The sequence below is a fragment of the Triturus cristatus genome, chromosome 7 (assembly GCF_964204655.1).
Source record: "Triturus cristatus chromosome 7, aTriCri1.1, whole genome shotgun sequence".
Taxonomy (NCBI): domain Eukaryota; kingdom Metazoa; phylum Chordata; class Amphibia; order Caudata; family Salamandridae; genus Triturus; species Triturus cristatus.
This window is the reverse complement of record NC_140590.1, coordinates 1,383,041,370-1,383,062,001: the sequence shown is the minus strand read 5'-3', so window position 1 is coordinate 1,383,062,001 and position 20,632 is coordinate 1,383,041,370. Positions and strand designations below refer to the sequence as shown.

Sequence of the window (20,632 nt, the reverse complement as noted above, 5' to 3'; positions counted from 1 at the left end):
CCTTGTTTAATGAAAGTGTTTTCTGTTCTGTACCACAATCTCATCAAACATTTGCTTTTGTGATGGAATTGTTTAGCTTAATCAAGAATTAAACAGAAAGATTTTCTCTTCTGAAATGTTCTCATAGGCTCTATGCAATTCTGCCCCTGGGTGTCACCAGACTGGACTGTTTAGATGGTCAGTTGTTCCTGATTATATTATAGCTATAAAAGCTCCAGTAGCTGCAAAAATATTCTGCTCCTGCTATCTGGTTGAAACATTTGGATCATGTCTCTCACCTAATTCAATTCTCTTAAACTCTGTGAATAGTGTAACATTTAAGCCACTCTGCACAGTCCATAAAGCTCTGTACCACTCTGACCTACCTACCTTTGTCAGGAGGAAACTGTTTATATGCTCTGTCAAAGCTGCTAAATCGTGGTTCCAGATTGAAAGAAAACCACGACTTGCAGTAGGTCACAAGACACACATGGAGTTCTCAGCAATTTCATAATATAACCCTCAGTGTTTACCTGGAGTTTAGGAAAACCCAGAAAACATATTTTGCTTAGCTAGCTCACTGGAATAAATGATGGAGTGTAGGAGCTATATACCCAGTTTAGCTTTGTCTGAAATCTTATGCCCAAGAGAAAGTGTAATTACTGTAAAAAAATGAATAGACCCACATTTGCACCATTAATTGTGCATGCATTTTTTAATCTAAAGTATTGGTACTTCCTATTCTTGATTAATCTGGCATCCTGGAGATTCTTCATCCTTGAAAATCTCTTCCTGTGTCCAACTGAATCGAGAATGTTCTTTTTGGATGACGCCACCTCTCAAACAGTGAGGAGCATAAAACAGACCAGGCCTTCAAAAATCATAAACATTTTACCAGTCCTGCAGGTCTATTGACTTGAATAATTTACTCGACCTAACTGTAATTCGCATGGCCCATAAACTGGTCTCAAATTGTGCAATCCTCGGTAAATCTTTTATTACACCAGGTCACCTTTTCCTTATCCATACGAGATCTCCTTCAAGTATGTGAGGACTGCTGTCCAAAAATTCTTTTGTTTGATTTAATGGACTAAACCTTTGAAATGAAAGTGAGAATTGTAAAGTGCACTAATACCCTGAGGTGTCTAGGCGCTGAGCTCTGAGGAGGTAGCTGATAGAATTGAGAGTGATAAAAAGGGGACTAATCATGAAAGAGTCACATTTTTAAACCTTTCCTGAATAACAGCATATCAGTTGTTTTTTCAGTTTAATGGGAAGAGAGTTCCAGAGTCTTGAGGTCATGGTTCTGAAACTCCTTCCACCCCATTGAGATTTTGTAAATCTGGGAACCACCAGATTATAAGCTGTGGCAGAGCAAACAGTTCTAGATGGGGTGTACCCGCGAAAGGTTTGCCTACAAAAATCGGGGCCACAACCATGCAATGTCCTGAAGGCAATATAGAGAGCTTTAAACTCTATATGTTTTTTTAACAGGAAGCTAATGAAGATGTACAAGTGCCGAGGACACAGATTCACGTTTGGGGATGCCCAAAAGAATTTGTGCTGCTGCGTTTTGTAAGATCTGAATTTTGTTCATACAGTTTTTCTATAGATTGACGAGGAGGGCATTACAGACATCTATTCTTGAGAGAACAAAGGAGGTTGTTACTGTTTTCTGCATGTCTTTAGGGAAGAAAGAAAAGATTTTCCTGAGAAGTTTGATAGTAAAGAATGAAGCAGATGTGATAGAATTTACGTGGCCCTCAAACAAGTGTTGATGTCAAAGATTACTCCTAAATTCTTAACTTTAGAGGAAGAGGTCGGGAGTGTGCTAAGTTTCACAGACTACCATGAAGGGGACCACAGGGAGGCATTCTTACCGAAGTGCAAGACCTCAGTTTTACTGGAGTTTGGCTTTAAGCAGTTGTGGGTCATCAGTTCCCCGACCGGGATCATGCAATCGTGAAAACGCAAGGCTTTTTCTACCTGATTGCTGGCTACAGAAACCACGATTTGGGTATCATCGGTGTATGAAACTGCTGAGAACCCTGAGGATCTGACTAGTTTGGCCAGAGGTGCGGCAGGAAGGAGCCCAGAGGAACACCACATGGCATAGAGAAGGGAGGGGAATGGAAATCTTCAAGTGCCACAAATTGCTTTCAGTCAGAAAGAAAAGATTTCAGAGTTTGATCCTTGATGCCAATGGAGGTGAGACAACCAAGGGGGATATCGTGGTTAACAGTATCAAATGCCACAGAGAGATCTAATAAGATCAATGCGGCGTTTCCTTCTGCATCAATGGTTTGTCTTATTTTCTCAGATGCAGTGATCAGGGCGAGTTCCGTGCTGTGTTGGCCTCTAAAGCCAAACTGAGAAGCATCAAGTTGATCATGTTCTTCTATGAATGCTGGAAGTTGAGAGTTAATAGCCTTCTCAAGGATTCCTGCTGGGAAGGGCATGTATAATAAAAGTCAGCCCACATATTTGGTGCACATGGTCCCTGACTTGTTACTAAGCTCACTAATCGCATTGTCATCCGGGTGGGGGAAGCATATTTTTCAGTTAATGTTTAAAAACTCTCAATTTTATTAAATGTATTACTAAATCGTGTTTGTGTTAGTGCATTGTCATTTACAGACACCACATTACATTGAAATGAACGTAAACTTTACTTCCAGAACTGCAGTTTTATTGATAAAACTATATAGCGTACAAATGATAATGTGAGGAAATCGGGTTTCAGCAAATGGTTATCAATTGTACATCACCAACTGAAGTGTTTTTATCCTATTAAAATCTTTGTTTCTATCACACCACAGATTTACAAAAAACTGTTCTTTCATAACTACTGAAATATATTTCAAACATTTTGTTTAGTTACAAGCTCTTTAAATGTTGTGTGATAGAAAAAAAACATCATACAGGCCTTAATTTCATACTGCCTTTACCTCATCAGAATTGTCAGATAGTTCTTTACTTTTCTTTGAAGAAAAAGTTAGAGGACTTTTTTAACACCAATCTCCATGATAAAATAAGCCTCAAACTATAAGAAGACATAAACTGACATTTAGCATCTGTCTTTGAACGCACGTCAAATGTGACAAGATAATAAGATTTAAAGGCATCATTATTACTCATCCACTCTCCTAATGAGCAAAACACCTATTCAGTGCCAGTTTGAGGTGTCCTTCCTGATCAAGCAAGAAGGTCCTAAAAATATCTTGTCCTGATAAAATCTGACTCATCATAGCGTTTGCATGAGTAGATTTCTCAAGGCCTGCATACCAGTGAGCAATTTGAATGTGATGTTAGGACCTGGTTCATAGTAGACAGGCATTTGACCTTTGTGCCTCAAGAATGAGAGAAATATATAATTCTTCATAGCCATAGACCATCGGGAGAGGGGCTTGAAGTCTTGCTGTCCTGGACTACACCATGATCCTTCGAAGCCCGCTTTTGACAGAAGAGCACCATCCATGAAGGTGCAAAGACAACTAGTTTCTTTACCAAAGTTGTTGCAGTGGTTGCATTTCCAGAAACTGATAATCCCTTCTTCCATTATCAGACCCTTTTTTGGAGTACCACTATGCAGACTGGCTACTAGGCCCCAACTGTGGTGTTTGAGGTTGTTTGCCACTGTTGTACTGTTGCCCGTTCTACAATAGCTCTGTAACTGCTCAAGTACAACCCCTTCTGCAACTTGACTCAGTGTAGAGAGGGCACACACTCTGTCTTCTGAGACAGATAGTGTTGGAAGCAAGACCTCAGAACTCAACAGACACAATATGATCTCATCCAGACCAGTGCTTATCTTTTAGAGATAGAAAGTACTTTTAATTGCACAGCAAAACTAAATTCTACATGCCTCATTTGATCCACTGTTACAGTCTTAGTTGCAGCTTCTCAAACGCTGCATAGAGAGACTGCGAACCCCTTCTCAGTGCTGTTCTCCTGGATCCCTCTCTTAAGTTAATTGGCTTCCCTTGGGTGTGCCTTACTCCAGTAACACACTTGGCCTATTCTTTTTTGACAGTCCCTTCTCCTTCGGGGCCAGAAACACTTCTTTTCTCTCTCAGCAGGCAGGCTGGCTTCTTGGTTTCATCTGGCAGATCGTTGACTTCTCCTGCACAAAGTGGTGGCTTCAGGTGATGTTCCCTCACCTTTGGGCAATTGACTGTCATGCAAACATCCGCACTGGTTGTAGCAGCTACTTGAGCACTCTGTGGGGCACTCCCTTACTCAGTAAAGAAAATGTAGAACTGGAACAAAGTGAAATGGGTATGATCCCACTTTTATTCACATTTTACAAACAGGGCACTGTTTGTAAAATGTAAAATCCACTGTCTCAAGCTTCAGAACCAGTCTAGGCTGGTTTTCTTTCATGTGTCTGTCTCAGGTTGCTCTCCAGACAGTGTCCTTTGTATAAAGTGATGCTTCTCACATCAGGTAGCACTGGGGCTGGCTCCAAGCATAAGTGACACAATGATATTGTGAGCCCTCTATGATTTACCCTCTTGGATCAGTAAATAAGGAGTTCTAAACAAACTTTTTTTGGTTTTAAACTTATCCGGGGTACCGATCTAATAAAGAATTTCTTTGTGTTTACCCTTGAGGTAATTTTACTATTCTGTATCCCTCAGCCGATCTAGGAATAATTTATTAAGAACTTCCTGGAGGTCGAGTTCATATACCAGGACACGGTAAGCCACTGAAGCACATTGACATCAGTTACTTTCTTTCCGCGCCTTTGTATGCGGATCGAGAACTAGCTCATAGTTTGTTTTCGGCAATTGATGAACTTTTTCTCTAAATTATTTTCCAGTGAAAGGGAATATGTCCTGTACTAAAACTACAGGAATAAGCCTTGTAGGGACTGTTGCTAATAAATGTCCGTGATAGATCCCGATGAGGTGTGCTTCTGGTGTTTGGGATCAAGCCACGACTCGAAGCCGTGTGAAGAGTAAGTACTGATGCACCAAAAGGCAAACTGGGACCACAGAGCCAAGTTCTGCAATGCTGAGCACCAAAAAAGACTTGTAAAGCCAGTCCCGCTCATAGTGAAGGGCATGAACCTGTTCCCACTCTCTGGACCGGTCACTTGCCAGGTTGTTATCTCATTCCAAATATCCAGGCAAACAGAGTCAAAAAAGAAACAGAAGTTGTCCTAGTGGGCCTCATCCCAGTTTCTGTATTTTCCGCCTTAGAAGTTGTGGGGACTTCAAGGAGCCCGGCTGTCTCGCTTCTGGTAACCTACTGAGCAGCCGATTCTGCGGCTGATTGCGATGCACCCTGAATTTCCAGGTCTGTCGGGAACGCCACACAAGATTTAGGCTTTTGAGGATTCCAACCAAGAAGATGACCAGTTTGTCTTGGGCTCAGGTGGATTAAGAAGGGCAGGGTCTTTGAAAAACAGATCGTTTTCCTTTTAAATTGTTTTCTGTATTAAAATCTGCTTTACCCTGCCAAGTGGAATGCTCCATAGGGAAGTAAAACCTGTTGTACCCGAGCTAAAGCTGACTAGTCATCCCTTTTCAGAGGAGTCCCATTCTGGAGATTTGCCAAGTGGCACTTTGGTCATCACCACACAGCATCATCAGACAGTATTTTCCAGAATCCAAAGTCTGCCGCGATGTCCAGTATTCTTTACCACAGAATATCCAGAAAAGTCAAATTTCTGATGGCAAATATCAAGAAAGGCATGTGTATTCTAGCACCAACTTCATTCAGGGCGCTTCAGGACACAAGAACAGGCAATACAGTTGAAAAAAATATTTGTGCGGAAGAAGCACATTGACTTATTGGTTCCAGAGTCGTCTTGGGGTTATGACCTCTTCTTATCGAAGTATTAATATGGAGAGATATCTGTTAAAGATGGCTTGCATGCACTTGACATTGCATTTGGGGAATTACTTACTTTTAAAGTCAGGGGATCTTCTTTGTTGACTTGAAGGGTCTGGAATCCTCCTCAGATAACTTTTTCACACAGTAGACCTGTAGAGTCATGTTTATCTGATTTCTCAAAGAATGGATGGGGGAAGTTGATTAAAACGTTTGTGATGCACAATCTAGCCTACTCTGGAAAGAAAAACACATTAGTGTTCTCAAATGTAACGCTATAAACTACGCACAAAAGTCCTAAAGCTACACTATACACAACTGAAAGGTTCCTCTTAAATAGGCAGAGGAGTACCTGCTCTGAAGAGAGCATAGCCTGGAATGAAACTCTTGTAACAACCTTACACTGGTGTGCTACATGTTAATCGGCACAAACAGCTAAGCACATGGACTTTGCATCCAGCTTTTATTTGTTAGTTTATTTCCCTTCCCATTTAATTGAGATATGAAAAGGATTTTGACTGTTAGATGGTGGAGTGCAGGCCGCCCCCTACCAATATCTGTACTTCTTTTAAAATATATAGATTTTGTGTTTTTTTTTACGCACATGTATATTGTCGAACTCACTAAAATATTAGCAAATTTGTTTTTATTCAAAACCCATCTTTTGCTTTCATTTTTAAACGGTGTCTTACAAATCTACACAATCCTGTTTTTCTTTAGTCATTTAACGCATTCACATTCTATGGACACATTACTTAAATGTAACGCACTGTAGACACATATATTTTTAGTGAAAGTGCACCTTCAGTTAAAGTGAAGTCCTGTTTTCCACTCAATGTAGCTCTAACTTGAAGTAGTTTGTACCATCTTGCAAGTAAAATGGGGCTAAGCTCACTGGAGTTGGAAAAGTCAAACCCTTAAAATGTAAGAAGGAACCAATATGTTCTTAATGGCTAAGCTGCACTAAAGTGCTAGGGCACTTGATGCAACACGACCCAGTAGGAAAGAGTCTCATATATATGACTGAAAGGTCTCATAGACAAAAACTAAAAGATTCTACGAGGTGCATATCTTTGACTGTTGTATAAATACACTAAAGAACACTTGTTAAATTATACAAAATGGTTTTATACAATCTGTCACTTCCTTGTGAAGGACAGTTACTTATGAAGGCACGTGAAATTGTTTAATGTCTACCATGCAAGTTAATTGAATATTTCTGGCGAAGCCTACTGACAACCTAAGTTGTTGAATAAATCTTCTGATCGTCTTACTCAATTTTTTGTTGTAGCCAATAGGCCTCACCTTCTTAGACCTGTTGGCTTTACTAATGCTGTTTGTAGGCAAAAAAGCTGTCGATACTGGTCGCATCATTCTGTGGGAATGTGCACATATGTTTGCATGTGCCTACAGAATGACACAGGCACAGTTTAATTATTTTTTTTATTGACTGATCTAAGATGGTAGATGCCACTACTTTTGGGTGCGGAGTACCAGACGCCAAATGGCAGTTGCCAGACCATCCAAAAATGGAAAAAATTCCCATTTGTGGTGTAAGCGGGGGCAGCCAAGGACAAGTGGGTGGGGAGAAAATAGAAAAAAGCAGAGTGGTGGCGCTGGGAAACCAGCAAATTAGTGACAAAGTAATATGGTGCATTGGAGCTGGAAGGTAGAAGCACACAAGAAGGAAAGTGTGAGTAGCACACAATGGAGAGGGCAACACTGAATGCACAGGGAGAGGCAGACAAGTGAGAGAGAGGGAGAGGGAGGGAGGGAGAGAGAGAGAGAACAGCAAAGCACACTGGGTGTTAGCAGTGCTTCATTTGAGCCAGTGATTTTCAGTGCTCTGCACTGGCACTTAAATCTCAACAATGGTACAGGCACTAATGACAGTCCTGCATCTTGTTGCTGTGTGCGTGGTTGCTGACCAAATCACGCTGAGAACAAGCCCTGTGGACGCGCCACTGCCCACCCATATGTATGCACAGATGAGGCCTAGTTCAAGGCTGAGCAGCCAGGGCTGGAGGCTGCCAACATCGAAGACACCAGAGAGTAGAGGTAAGCGCATTTGAAAGAGAGGCGGGCACTAGGCTGTCGGCGGTCTCACAGTGAGCGAAGGCGACTATCGTTAGGACGGTGCAACTTGCTCTCAGGCGGCCTGCCTACGCTGCTCTTCACCATTTTCTCACCATTCTCCATTACCTATCCTCTACAGTTGCTTCATGTCAGTATTCCTCCTCCTTGGTCTGCAGAGTCTACAGCTGTGGTTTACACAGTTCCTTTTTAGTTTTTGTGCAGCTGGAAACTAGGCAGGTAGTAAAAGCACTAGGAAGCTGGGGGGTTGGGAGTCAGGAGCCGGAAAATGCAATAGATACCAGAGAGCGCCGATCCACTCCCTTTCTGCTGTGGCTGTGACCAATTACTGCTCTCTTGGAGGGCAAACTGCAGTGATAAGAGGCACTGAAGTATTGTACAGCTAGTGGAAGTATTGTAGTGTTGAAGTTGGTGCAGCCAGCTAGTGAATTATCAGTGAGCAAGCAACATGTGGGGAAGTTGAGTGTTGTTGGAAAGGCCCTTGCTTCATCTTTTCTTGAACTGGCTGGTAAAATCAATGAATTTTAAGGACGGAGTGAAGAGGCGACCCGAATTGGATGTTGTGTGGCTTGCGCGCCCCAGGAAAGCGGATGGTATTTTGCCTCCGTTGGAGTGCTATTATATAGGTCATCGTATAATTAACAATTATGTATCAAACCTATAAGAAGATACTTGGTGTGTTTTGCTATATATCATCCATAAGCAGCCGACTAGTCACTTGGGGGTGTGCGTGCCTACCCTTTGGTGTGGTGGGCCCCAACACTTCTTCTGGTTGCTTGGATAAGATGACATTGAAGAGATTGTGATCTGGTCGCTTAATTGCTGCAAACAATCCTTTGAAACTAAAAAAATCCATTTGTTGGATAAAGACCACAGCTTCTCTCTCTTAAGTCCTATCCTATTTCAAATTTCTTTTCTCTAAATAATTGAGTAAAGATATGGAAATGGTTATAGATAAGAACTTAGGATTTAAGGAGCATAAAGACCCCATCTCCTCCCTGGTATCAGCATGGCAGGGGGGCCAAGTTGGCCAAAATCTTCTGCTTTTATTGGACTCCAGTATGCTAATAAAGAAGAGGGGGATGGTGTTAGGGTTGCTGTCATTGAGCAGAGTACTCCAAATTGGTAAGGAAATTATACTGAATTGGGTCTGCTGGAGATAGATGTTGCATTGGCCTGGCCTGCTCTGGATAGTCCTGCTAAATACAGCTTCGCAAACTGACCGTTCTAGGGCAGGGCCTAAGTCTGATTCGGAAAACTCTAATATCCCCCCTCTTGACCTGGAGGATGCAAGTGTAGTTCCAAGTGATGTTATTCCCCTGGCAAATTCTGCCAAGACTGCTGGTTAGGGGGTGGTCGTGTTGGAGGATTTTACTTTGCTGGACAATGAACTGTCTGGCAGGAATTAGCTGTTGGAGGCATGCTTGAAATCCCCTGCCCCCCTTGTTAGCAGCGGGACGGGTCAGTTCCCGCAATGTCCAGCCAGTCATCCAACTTTGCCAGTTGTGTATAGTAGTACTCCTTCAATGACTGGTTGTGAAGACTCTGTGAACTCTATGAACTGTGAAATATTTATGTCTTCAAGGTCACAATGGAACTTGCACCGGTCCAGCTCTGGAGGGGGTTGGAGGGAGGGAGGTTCATCATAAATATTGTTTAGTATTGAGAAAGCTTTATCTTCTATTTTATCCTTATTAGAAAGATCTGTGTCTAATTCCTGTCATGTGCTGGATGTGCTGGCTCCAATTCTTTTGAGGGTTCAAAGTCTTATCTACCCAGTCTGGTGTCAAATGTCAGTCCAAAATTTGAAAGAATTGAAATCACAAGCAATCCAAGCTACTGCATGGCTAAAGATGTTAGCATACCAGTTGGGAAGCCGTGCTGGATTGAGGGTCCTCTATAAAAGCAAACTACCTTAAAATCAAAACAAATGGATGACCAGATTAATTCCCTAAAGTATTTATTCAGGGTGTGTAATTCAAATGTGTTCGAAGATCATGCGGTGGTAACATTTTTTCCCAATTTGTAAAAAAAAAAGACAATTCCCTCTGGGGGCGTTTCCTGTTCTTCAGGGACCATCTTAGATTCCTCTTCTGTGCCAATTATACAGGGGTGTCCAAATCATAGAGTTCAGGGGCTAATAAGAATAAAGGGATGAGAAAAAGAAATGCTGTATTACGAAACATAGATCCAAAAAAATGGAGATTTTGCAAGTGCATCACTTTTGGGCAATGTGGATCATGTGTTATCCTTCTCCCCCACGAGTAATAATGTTGGTCTGCATTTCCTCCTCTCTGGGCTCGGTGCCTGGTCCATCAAAAAACCCTATTCCCCAGATGTTGATCAATGAGGTGGAAGAGACTGGATTTATAGCAATGTGCCAAAAAACTGGGTTCAGTATCACACAGTGCCAGAGGTGATCCTGATTTAATCAACAGCAAGGATGTTGTGTACCCTGATGGCGGATGTAAAAGAGGGAATGAGATCACTGGATGTATAGGGGTTGATGCTGATTCTCATGGTGTCTCTCCAGGGGGATGGGGTATGGAGGAGATGTAATCAACAGTAGCCCCCACCGAAAAGATGCCTCCAAGGCATGATCCTAGGCCCTATACACCCCTAGACGAGGATGCACATACTGTTCCTCTATCACAGCGTCTTGAGTGTAAAAGTGCGATAAAGTTAAATAAACCTGAAAGGAGGCCCAATGGGTTTAGAAACAGCACCAAAATCGAATATGTTGGATTTTGTTATTTTGTTTGATCAGGAATTTGAGCCTCTCAATAGACCATTTATTCTATACTCTAACTGAAATTGAGGCATTAAGAATGTAGTGACAGGGAGGAGCCTAGCGCGCAACCAAGATGGCCGCGTAGGTGCGAGGCTCCCGAGGACCTCCGCAACCTCCTACGTTTATCCTGTCTTCATCCTGCCTTGGTTGAGGGGACTGTGTCGGTGAGCCTGAGCCGAGGTGGTACCCGTTCCCCGTTCTCGAATCGGACTTCGGGTACCGGAGTGAGCACCGATTGAAGTTTGCGGCCTACTTCTCGCCGGACCCCGGATTTGCGCTGGGGGGTGACCCAGTGGCAAAGTGAACAACAACGGCGGGATGGGCCTGGCGAGTCGCGTACCCCGCACTTTCGCTTTCACTTTCGCACCCCCTTGCCGTCTCTGCAAGTGAGATTGCGGAGCTCTTTGTGTTGGTGTGGCCTCGCTGGGAGACCCTGCCTGCCTGCCGGCTGTGACCCACCCCGCCGACCTGGGGTGGCCCCCCGGAGCTCGTGGCCTTGATTGCCTGCCCTCTACGGCGTAGCTGGTGCGGGTGTGAGACCCGTGGCGATGGCCACGAAACAAGACGGAGATCGGTCGAAGAGCAAGTCGACCCGGCGTGGCGCCGTACATCAGGCCAACATCATGGACCGCTATACCCTCCAGAAGGGATCTCCCGGCGGACCGCACAGGTCCTCTGAGGGCCCCCCTGATGCCCCGGATTTGCCCACGGATCTGACTCTGCAAGACGTCATGGGCGCCATTGCTGAGATGAAGGCCTCGGTGGGCCAGCGGTTCGACACCTTGGCGCATAAGATCGACGCGGTCCTCGTGGATGTCGGCCTGGTGAGGGCTGATCTCTCCAAGACCAACGACCGGGTTGATTCTTTGGCCCGAACCGCGTCGGGCCTCACGACTGAGGTGGCGGCCCTCCAAACGGAGGTGCACCGACTTCGTCAGGCGAGTGCGCTTATGGATCGGCGCCTGGAGGATTCCGAGAGTCGGGCCCGGAGGAATAACATCCGCATCATCGGAGTACCCGAGGGACGGGAGGAGGCGGCGGCGGATCTTTTTGTAGAGGACCTGATCGCTACCCATCTCCAGCCTCGGGGACTGAGTAAATTCTTTGCCGTGGAGAGGGCCCACAGAGTTCCCGGGGGAAGACCGAAGGTCGGAGCCCCTCCGTGGCCTCTCATTGCCCGGATTTTTAACTTTCGGGACAGGGACGCGATCTTGCAAGCCTCCAGACTGCAAGGGCCGATTAAGCTGGAAAATATGGAGGTGAACTTTTATCCTGATTTTACCCAAGCGGTCCAGAAGCAGAGACTGAGTTTCCTGGGCGTCAAGCGCCGGCTCCGGGACATGAACTTAAAATACGCCATGCTCTTCCCGGCCAAGCTGCGGGTAGAGGTGGATGGTCGCACGCACTTTTTTGATCGTCCCGAAGCGGCCGGGGACTGGCTGGACACTCTGTCTGGGGCTAGTGATCGAGATGGTGGGGGGGGGGCGGCGGGAGGAGACGGCCCACTGGATCGGGACTGAGGGGTTGATATTGGGCCTCACTCTGGACGACTATGATGCCACTTTCGACCAAGTTTCTGTCTTTGTTCTTTCTCCTCCCTTGGAGGTTGTGTGGGGTCTAGAAGGGGTACTCTTTCCTCCTCTAGGGGGTCTAGCTAGTCTCATTATATAGGGGCGACAGGCACACTGCAAGTTGGGGGGGCTGTCTGGGCTCATGCAGGGGTGCAGGGAGGGGGGAGTTTTGTTGGGGCGGGTGGGTTGGGGTGGGGTGTTGTTCGTTTACACCACAAGGCAAAAGTATCGTTGTGTTATTTCTAAAGTGCTCTCTGGGGGACGAGTGATGGCTTCTGTTTATGATGGGGGGTAGGGGACTGAGTCTGTTGTCCTGGAATGTTAATGGATTGGGGGACAGGATAAAACGAGGTGTGGTCCTGCAGTTCTTGAAGCGAATTTCGCCCGATATAGTTTTTCTGCAGGAGACACACCTCATTGGCAACTCCTTCTGTGCTATGAATCGATGGGGCTACCGCCTTGTGGCCCATTCGGGCTTCACGTCTGGTTCAAGGGGTGTGGGCATTATGGTTAAGAACTCGCTCCCGTTGGAGATTGATGAGGTGCTCCATGACGACAGGGGACGTTACACGGTTTTGGTGGGTAGAATGGAGGGCAGAGTGGTCGTTTTCGTGTCTGTTTATGTCCCGCCGGGGCTGCAGACGACCACCTTTGCGGATCTGGGGCGCCTCCTCCTTGGCCTTCCGGAGGGGATTCTAGTGGTGGGGGGGGATTTTAATGCTGTGGTTTCCGGAACTGTGGATCGTCACCCCGCTAGGGATCTCCCCCGTGCCCAGGCGTGGTTGTCTGGCCTCTTGGATACCTTGGGGCTGGTGGATTGTTGGCGTTTGAAACATCCCACGCAGCTACAGTACACCTTCCATTCAGGGGCTCATGGTAGTCTCTCACGGCTAGATTATGTCCTGGTTCCGGCGGCGCATGTGGGGAGGATAGGGGAGGTGCGCCATTTGGCACGGGGTATTTCGGACCACTCCCCGCTCTTGTTGCACTTTGATATTCTTCCGAGGGGAGAGGGTAGGGTGGTCCCGATTAGTCCCTGGTACCTGCGTGACCCCACCATTCGCGCAGAGCTGGTTAAATCCCTTAAGCGCTACTTTGACGAGAATGTGGGGTCTGTGTCATCGGCGGTCTCACTGTGGGAGGCGTTCAAGACGGTACTCCGGGGAGAGGCCTTGTCCCTTATTTCCCATTCCCGGAGGCGCGAGCGGGAGGAGGTGACCCGTGTTGAAGCTGAGATAACCGAGTTGGAGGGTGATCTAGAATGTGGGGTGACGGATGACAAATTACATGTTCTCCGACTCAAGCAAGCGGCCTATAAGGCCCTCGTCACGGAGGCGGCCAGGGGCCTCAGTAGAGAGCAACAGGGGAGACTGTATGATGTGGGTGATAAGGCTGGTAAATTGATTGCGTGGCTGGACAAAAAGGAGAGAGCGAGTCGAGTTGTCCCGTTGATTGAGAAACAGAATAGTGTGTGTCACTGAACCAGAAGAAATTGTCTCCTGCTTTGCAGACTATTTCCGTGGGGTGTATTCCCCGGTGTCCTCCCGCTCTGAAGAGGATTCCCATGCCCTGCTCAGGGATATCGCGCTGCCTTCCCTTTCGGAGGAGGACAGAGTGTCGTTGGACGCCGCTCCAACTTCCGAAGAAATTGCCCTCGCCATACGTTCGGTCGCTTCCGGCAAGGCCATGGGTCCTAATGGTCTTCCCATCGAGTTGTATAAACTGCGACCGGATACGCTGGCGCCGCATCTCCGTGCTATGTTCCTCGCGGCCCACTCGGCGGGTTCCCTCCCGCTAGACCAGCGTCTAGCTACTATCGTGGTTATCCATAAGGAGGGGAGGCCACGGGACCGGGTCACATCCTATCGGCCTATTTCGCTATTGAATGCGGAGCCCAAAATTCTCGCCAAGGTGTTGGCCAATCGGCTGGTCGGCGTAGTGTGTGACTTGATTCACCAGGATCAGTCCGGCTTTATCCCTCATCGCAACACAGCGCTTAACCTGCGGCGTTTGCATGGGGTGCTCGCACGTGTCCCGTTCATACGGGAGCCGGCCATTTTGGCGTCCTTGGACGCCACTATGGCGTTTGACACACTTGAATGGCCATATATTTGGGCGACGCTCGCGAAGTTTGGGTTTGGCCCAGGATTCATCGGTTGGGTAAAATTGTTGTACTCTGGCCCGCTGGCGCAGGTGGTTGTGAACGGTAGAGTGTCGGCTCCGTTCGAGCTGGGCAGGGGCACGCGGCAGGGCTGCCCGTTATCGCTGCTCCTTTTCGCGCTCGCCTTGGAGCCCCTGGCGGAGTGGCTGCGGTGGGACCCTTCTATTCGTGGTCTCCGCTGGATCCCCGAGTATGAGGACCGCGTATCTCTATACGCTGACGATATTCTCCTGTACCTGGCTTCCCCACGTAAATCACTGATAGTACTGGTTGATGTATTGCATTCATATGGTCTTAACTCCGGCCTTGTCATCAACTGGGCTAAATCGTGCGTCTATGTTCTCTCTGGGGAGGATCCTATCCTTCCGCGGGGCTGTCCTATCCAGATCGCCCCGCGGGGATTTCGGTACCTGGGTGTCTTCATTACCCTGGACGCGGAGGCCCGATATAGTCAGAACTTGCTTCCCCCCCTCCAGCGCCTGAAGGAGGATGTCGCGCGTTGGAGGCGCTTGCCGCTCTCGCCGCTCGGCCGGGCGGCATTGTTTAAGATGATGTCGCTGCCGCGTTTCCTGTACGCTCTGCAGAACACAATGGACGTTGTCCCGGCGCGCTACTTTCGCGAGGTGGAGAGTTTGCAGCGCCGACTGTTCTGGGAAGGTAGACCGCGTATCGCCCTGGCGAAGCTGACGCTCCCGTGGTATGACGGGGGGATTGCCCTCCCGGATATCAAACGGTATTATTGGGCCTCCCAGCTGGCTGCGATTAATCACGGCCTGTACGGGCCCGCTCTAAACCCGGACTTTGAAATGGATAAGATGTTACTGCCGGGTGGTGATTATAACCGAGCGCTTTACTCCAGCTCGCTTGACGCACGTCTGACGGGCCCCACGCGTGTCATGGTACGAGTGTGGCACGCGGCTAATGTGGCGATGGGGTGGAAAGATCGTTTGACCCGGGCGTCGCCACTATACGCATCTGAGCAGTTGGGCTCCCTGTGGACCTCGAAGGGCTTTGAGAAGTGGGACATGATAGGCATCAGCAGGGTGGGTGATCGCTGGACGAGGGGGGGATTCAAAACGTTCGAGATGCTGCAGACAGAATTCCAGTTGCAGGAAAGGGAGTACTTTCGGTATATGCAGATCCGTCACGCGCTATGCTCCGTATTCCCGGACGTTGCCTCCATCCCGGAGTGTTCCCCTCTGGAGGATAGAGTGCTAGATGGACATGTACCGGACAGCACGATTTCATTAATCTATAAAAAACTTATCAATGACCGCTCGGGACTGCTGACTAACCTTCGTGAGGCATGGGTGGCCGATGGATTGGAGCTGGATGACGAGGACTGGGTATCTGCGGTGGCCTCCCCGAAAGAGGTGGCCATACCGGCCCGCCTTCGCTTCGTCCAGCTCAAGATACTCCATAGGGTCTATGTTACGGGGCCAAGGCTACTGCGTATGGGCTATGCTGTGGACGGGTTGTGTAAGCGTGGGTGTGGTTCTTTGGGGACCTTTCTCCATATTTTGTGGGAATGCCCGGAGGTGGAGCGATTCTGGCGTGGTGTGCATGAGGTCCTGCGGGTGGTTACGCGTGTGTCGCTGCTGCCCGAAGCGAGGAGATGCCTTCTGAATGTGTGGGAGCCAACCGACTACTCGGTGCCGCAGACGCGGTGGGTGACTCTGGGATATATGGTGGCCAAACGCGACATTGCTCAACTGTGGGGTTCCCAGAGGTCGCCGACTGTCTCGGCATGGAAGGATAACATGGATTGGTGCATGTTTCGGGAAAAGGTGGTGTATGTTGCGAGAGGCAAGCCTGGGACATGGGTGAAAGTATGGGGCCCCTGGAACGCCTACCGCGGGGGAATCTGTACCCCGCCGTTATTGCCCGATCCGTCACCGGCCCCGTCCCCTTAGCCAGTTTATCTCCCCGGTTCCGGGCACTGAGTCCACCTAATCCCCGTCTTGACCTTTTCCCCCCCTTGATACTCCTATGGATTGGTAGGGTCCCCTCTCTAGGGGAGCACATGCTGCTGTTTCCGATTGTGGGTTGCCTTGTGGATTTGTTTTTTGTTGTTATTTGTATTAAAATGAAACCGTTATGTGGGGTCCGGATGGTGTGGCTACCACCGCTTCTAACTCCTGTGCATTTCCCTTTGCCGCGACATGCGTGCTATTGTTTGTATCACATGCTCCTCTTGCTTGCTAGCGGCCGGCCTGAAGGTTGTAGGCCCATCTTTGTATATTTTTTTAATTTTGTAATAAACGGTTTCAAAAAAAAAAAAAAAAAAAAGAATGTAGTGACACTGAAAATATTTACATAAACCCATCTACTTTGCTGCCTAGCTCTAGAATAACTTTTGGCTCAAAGATTCTTGTAAAGCTAATCCTGGAGAAATTTGATCATTTCCTTAAAAGTGGAATCGACAGTAACCTGCGGCGAGCATGAGGTAGTGCCTAATTGCGGTAGTCTCAAGATGAACAGTCAGGAAAGGTTTCTGGACTCAGTATCAATGAGGCCTGCTAATTTATTCCCCTAGGTAATCTTAAAGATACTAACTGTCTCTGTAGGTAAAGAGAGGAGAATTATAAATATTTTGGAGTCTGCAGGATTGAGTTCCCTGGGGCCTGAGCACAGGGATGAGTTATCAAATTGTAGCTGGGCAGCAGGAGCACTGAATGGTTCCAGCAATAATCTGAAGTACCCAGTGATGCAGTGGTAACCCCAGGGGAATACTCTTATCCTGGAATGTGGCAGGCCTATGGCTAGTTTATGGGAAATTGAACTCTGTAATGCACCTTAATCTCCTGATATTATGTTTGCAGGAAACCTGGGCCAGCACCAACCTTGTGTATGAGAATTTTTTTGTTTTTCCCTGTAGAGCAAAATTGGCTGCAAAGGTAATGCTAGTGGAGATATAGTTATTCTGCTAAAAAAATAACATCAATTGGAATCAAAAAATGTTTGTTCATCCATCGAACTTGTGTCTGTGTTTAAGGTTGGCCTTTCTTGAAGGGGGAGAAGGTCTGTCTTTTTACCTGCTTTTAAATCTGTATATTCCCAGGGCAAGTCTCGGGACCATTTAGTTAATTCAATGCTTGCATTCATCTGTTATATCAGTTTAATGTAGGAACGTTCTCTGGAGATTGTGGGAGATTTCAATGCTAAGGTATCAAATTCAGCATACATGATATTTAGTAACACCCGAAATGGATGAAGCATGGTCTGTTCCAGGAGCAATGCTATCGGAAAAGGTTAGAAAAGACAGGCGGGGTCTGTTATTCTTAGCCAGTCTGAGACTACTTGAGAGACACCTGCTTCTTACACTTTTCACTCTTCTCAAGGTCAGTCGCTAATTTATTATTTGGTGGTGTTGCATCAAATATTTAGAGTATGCTCACATCTAGCATATTGTGGTTAGATCTATATGACCACAGTATTCTCTCTCTATCTCAGTTAATCTAGAGTCGAAGGCCCTTGACTCCTGGAATACCGTAGGGGATAATGTGGTTTGTAATACATCGAATGGGCTTACTTTCTGGTCCCGTTACAACATAAAGGCTTTAGGCCAATGCCCTAGGGTAGCAAGTATTGACCCAGTGGATAAGCCCCAACACAACTCTATATCATGGTATGCAATGCGTATGAATTACTTTAGCACCCATGAGAGTAAAGATAAAGGATCAAAACCCTTTAAAAAGGTCATCTAGGCTCTAAAAGCAATAAATCGGGAAATACATTCCCTTGTCAGGAAGCAATTTGTCATTCACAAGTACAACACAGGGTGAAATTTACTGTATTAAACGCATGAGAGAGAGCTAGATTGAAATTGAAAGAATGAAGAAAGGAAGAGGATGAAAATTGGATCGATTTGAGGGAAGCTGCTCCCTCTAATAACTTAAGGAAACATTGGTCTCTAGTCGCTCAGTACTGTGACTCTAGAGTTAGCGCTCAAGTGACCCTGATTTCAGATGATGTTTGAACTCAATACATTTCTGATTTATTTGCATGTGACCCTCTTGTTTTAAGAGAAGGTGTAGGTTCCTCAGCTTCATATGGTCCACCCACATGCATGGAGATTGCTGGATTTATTAAAAGTTCTAGAGCTTTCGGTACCATGGGCCTTGAAGAATTCCCAATAGCAATCATTGAACAGGAGGAACTTTTATGGACTACCTTTTTATTGTTCCTCTGTATGAAAAAAGGGCTGAAAACTTAAAACTTCCGCAGCTGGTTATAGGCAAATTGTACTTTTTGATGTGACAGCCAAATTATTTGCTGAAAGCATAGTACTTTAACAGTAGGGATTTGGAAATAATAATATACCTGTAGAGCAGGCCAGTTTTAGGAGTAATTACAATATTCTTAATAACATTGCAGCATTACAAACGGTTATAGGAAAGTACCCCTAACTAACGGGCTTGCCCGTTTACTCTGCTTTCATTGATTTCTCCACTGAGTTCGATAGAGAAGACCTAGGGATGCTGTGGAGAAAACTGCTTCTGCTAGGAATCCCTGCATATCTTCTGAGGCTAATCAAAGCTCTTCACTCTTCTACGTGAACCAAAATTTTGATGGGTGGGAACCAAGGTATATTGCGTAGAGTTGCATTGATTGAAGCGGCGGTATCTGTTGGTGCCTTTGCTATTCTCACATTACATTTACGATCTGCCCGTAGAGTAGGAATGGCAAGGGGTGTTCCCCCTAAAACTGTCTCTATGGATGCATGTTGTCTTTTATACGGCAACAATGTAGTCCTGTTGGATTTAACACCAATAGGACTCCAAAAACATCTTCGTGCTTTGGAAGAATATGCTGTGGAGCACTTTTTTTAAATAAACATTTCAAAAAGTAAAGTCCTGACTTTTTGAAAGAAGGGAGCTAGAATCGGACAGAATGTCAAATGTTTTGTGGGGGAGGGATAACATGGAAAAGGTGCAATTTTACCCTTTTATGGGCAATTGTTATGATAGACATCATATAAACTATTGTACAAGTAAGCCTCTCTCCCCAACTTCTGCTATTAAAGATTATATAAAAGCTGCGGGGAAAGGCACTTTGCACATCTCCTGTTTGTTTGCAAGGCAAGAATGTAGGCAACATTAAGTTGTGCCTGTGAAGAGATGGACATGAAGCACTGGGCCTTTTTCAACATAGTGGATGAGCGTATTTGGCGTCAAATTTGTGATTTGAATTCTCTGGTTCCCCTGATGCTCTTCGACTTGAGTTTGGGCTACCTTCCACTGTTGCACGCGCTTTGGCGGAAGTTTTGAGGTGGGAGAACCGTCTGCTCAGAAGTGAAAAGGGGTAAATTAGAGCCGCATTAGGCCCAAAATTAACGACCTCTAGAGAGAGAGAAAAGTGCATTTTTTTTCTTTATAAAAACGAATGAAATGTTTGCGATTGTTCAAATTGGGGATCTTCCACTTCCAAAATAATTTAAAAAAAAAGCTTTTTGAAAAGATCCTTGTACAAAGTAAGCATGAAAAGGGATTTTTTGCTTTGTACGCGGCACGTGAGAAATATGGTTGTTCAGTAAAATTGTATATGGAAAAAGTCTCAGCCTTACCTTATCAGGATTCTTCCTCATGGAATGTGCAGACTTATTTTGCTTTTAAGGCTAAATTTACTTCCTCTGCTTGTGATCACAGGAATATGGGACGGCGTCTCCAAGGAAGAGAAACTTTGTGAATTTTGCACTATACATGTACAAGATTTAAGTCACGTAGTCTTTGTGTGCTCTTATTTGCACTTTGCACGCCACCACTTTCTAAGACTGATCTTTTTTAAATATAATGTATAATCGGTAGTTGAGGCTCGTCAATGTTTATTTGCCCCCCTCCCTCCTATTAAATAGTTTTAAAAAAATTTAACTTTTTTAAATGCTTCTTAAATGTGTGTTAACCCCTTGTTTTTTCACTGTTAGTTGCAATTATGTTTGCGTAAATGTATGTTTGTATTTGCACTCTTTAAGTGTATTGTTGTGAATTTTGCTGTATTCATGCAGCAAATTCAAATCACGTTTTTTAATATTTTCTACTTGCACTTTGCACACCACCCCTAAGATCGTTCCTTTTATATTGTTGTTGTAACTTTGACTGTGTAAATGGATGTTTGCATTTGTATTTTTGCACTTCCTATGTGGACCATTGGCTAGTTCCAAAACATAAATAAATGTATGTATGACAGTCCACCACATAG

General features: G+C 45.9%; 1 protein-coding gene across 2 annotated transcripts in view; it reads left to right on the top strand.

Moving 5' to 3' along the window:
* The window catches only part of NCOA6 (nuclear receptor coactivator 6), a 389,704-nt gene that overhangs the window by 128,692 nt on the left and 240,380 nt on the right, over window positions 1–20,632 (top strand). The gene's annotated exons all lie outside the window — the stretch shown is intronic.